The 2702-nt window shown below is 44.0% G+C and overlaps 1 pseudogene; it reads right to left on the reverse strand.

The window, feature by feature from the left end:
* Positions 1-253: 253 nt before the first annotated feature.
* On the reverse strand, positions 254-657 carry LOC120221130 (annotated as a pseudogene).
* Between the last annotated feature and the right edge of the window lie 2045 nt (positions 658-2702).

Consider the following 2702-nt stretch of genomic DNA (forward strand, 5'->3'; position numbering starts at 1 on the left):
GATGGAAAGTCCTTACAGTATCATTTTCTAGATGTGTCTTGGGTACTAGGTTTTTTCATTTAGGCCAGGATTGACTGACCCTGTATAGTACATGTGAGAGATTTTGCAACAGGCAAATGTGGATTTCCTGAGGTTGGTTGGTTGGTTGGTTGGTTGGTTGGTTTGCATTGAAAGAGAAACTTTGAGGCCCGAGGCCCTTGGGGCTCAGGCCAGACGTCACCCTGCAGACAAAGGAAGGGCCAGTGGAGGAGCCTTATGTAACCTTCTTCTTGGGGTGCAGGTTGTTGGTGTGGCTCTGCTTCTTGCAGCACTCGACAGTGTGGGGGTGCAGGTGAGCCTAGCACTTGCTACAGATCGTCTTGTTGCTGTTGTATTTCTGGACCAGCTGGCAGAGGGAAGGCTCAGTGCTGCCACCCTGAAGGCAAAGCACCAAGTGCAGGGTGGATTCTTTCTAGATGGGAGCCTGAGAGAGTGCAGCCATCGTCTAGCTGTTTGCCCACAAAAATCAGATGCTGCTGGTCAGGTGGAATGCCCTCCTTGTCTTGGATTTTGGCTTTAACATTCTCAGTGGTGTCATGGGCTCAACCTCAAGGGTGATGGACTCGCCCATCAGGGTCTTCACAAAGGTCCGCATCTCTGTGTCTGCTGCAAGGCCACTGCCACCAAACTGCTTGACCACCTTTTTGAAGAGTGTTTTGTTTTGTTTTGTTTTTAATAAAATAGTAAGAGGTATGCAGCCCAGGGTGGGCTCTCTGGCCAGTAGACAGCCACCTCCCCTCTTGATTTTGTTTGAGAACCCGCAGGCCCTGAGAGCACCATGCATATTCTCAGATGTGTAGTGTGGTGGTGGCGCTGAGGACTCTCAAGTTCAGGTAGGCTGACCCTAGTTCAACTGATGGTCATGGTACCTGGGGATATGGTTCCTTTCCCCAGAAGAGCCTATTGGATCCTAGAGGTTTCTAATGAATCAGTCTGGAGCATGCCTAGACAGTTTCAAGTAAAACCTAACTTTCAAGAGTATTTATATTTATAAAGAACATGGTGCTGAGAGTGTATGGCATACAAACATATTTCTGCTCATCTTAAAGTTTCCCTTTTGAGAGGCACCATACTTCTTCTTGGCCTACATTCCATCCCAGAGGATATAGGTATGGGATGAGGGTTTTAGTCCATAATGTTAACTGGAGCATGACCATTTGAGTCAAATTTTGTCCCTATTGTTACTGCTGCTTCCCTGCACTTTGGTTTTGTAGCTGAAACAGAGCCTTAGGAGGGTGAACCTGAATCAAACCTGGATGCCTGATCAGTTGATAAATGAATCAAGAAGCATTTGGTACATTCTTTTCTTCAAGTGGAGGTATGCTGTTTTTGAGCTTTTTATTCTGCCAAGATATTCAGAGCTCGTAAACATGAACTCAAAAGAAATTCAGACTGTGACAGTTGATCTTGTAACCTGGGCAGTTACTACTATATTAAATTGCATCCTGATTATTTGGAAAGCGCAATGCTTTTGATCAGTTATTGAGGTCATGTTTGTGGGGTCAAGTATCCCATTATACTTGTATTTTCTTCCAAATGGATCCTTACCTTTATTTTATTCTGCTGGTTGTTTTTCTGGACTGTTATTACAGCTATTACTGCAGCGTTAAAAATAACTCCTATTCCCACTCCCAGAAGTTAAAAGCAACATCCCTAGAAAAAAATAAGTGGATCTAATGAAAAAGTTAATATATTTACTTCCCCTTTTGTGTGAATATGAGGTGTGTGCATGCGCGCGCGTGCGTGCCCCTGTGTATTTTGAGAAAGACAAAAAGAGAGTTAACTAAGACATATTTGTGCCTGAACTCAGACTGATCGAAGACAGATTCCCTGGTCTTAGCTGAGTGGAAACAAAGAGGGTTCAGATGCACAAGAAAAATAAAAGTGTCCGTACTGGAAGGGACATATGGCAATACTGGGCAATATGTGAGGAACCAATGCAAATGCTACAAGAAAATTGTTGTTTGGAGACTGCTTAATGAGTCTGGAAAACTCCCCAACTTCTAAGGTTCTATAACTGCCTCACTTATCTTTGGTTTTTATAAATAGTCACATTTGTTCCAACCCGTCTCCACATCCTGTTAGTAATATCGGTCAATTTATATATGTCGAGTGGGAAGTACATTAATTTAGATTCCCTGAACATCTGCTGGTGCCTAGATGGACTTGAACTGAAATTAAAATCATTGAGTCATTCACCCCACAAATATTTATTGAGCATACTAGGGCCCATGCAGCCTGTCAGAAGGCTCCCTCAGCAACCAATGGCACTCTGTGAGAGGAGATACCCATGAGAATTGTGAAAAGAAATAAAAAGCCAGTTGGAACAGGCCCTGAAGAATTCCCTCATCTCTTCCTTTGTGATTGTTGCTGTTCCCAAGACTTTGATCCACTGTGGGTCTAGATTCCCAACTTGTATTTGAGATTGGCTTTTCTGGGTTCATCTTTCCTCGTTTCTGGATTCACTCCTCTTCCTTCAGCTGCTACATGTTTCTATTCAGACCCATTTGATTTCCTGACTCTGTATGCCAGCCATAAGGGATTCAAACCCTACCTTCAGCATTTCTGAATATGCGGAGATTGACCTGCGATGGGGATGCGGAGGGAGTAAGACGAAGTCCCCACAGTCCGGGAGCCATAGATGATCATGCAATAGAACAGGC

This window comes from Hyaena hyaena, unplaced genomic scaffold, assembly GCF_003009895.1.
Source record: "Hyaena hyaena isolate Hyena2069 unplaced genomic scaffold, ASM300989v1 scaffold_759, whole genome shotgun sequence".
Taxonomy (NCBI): Eukaryota; Metazoa; Chordata; class Mammalia; order Carnivora; family Hyaenidae; genus Hyaena; species Hyaena hyaena.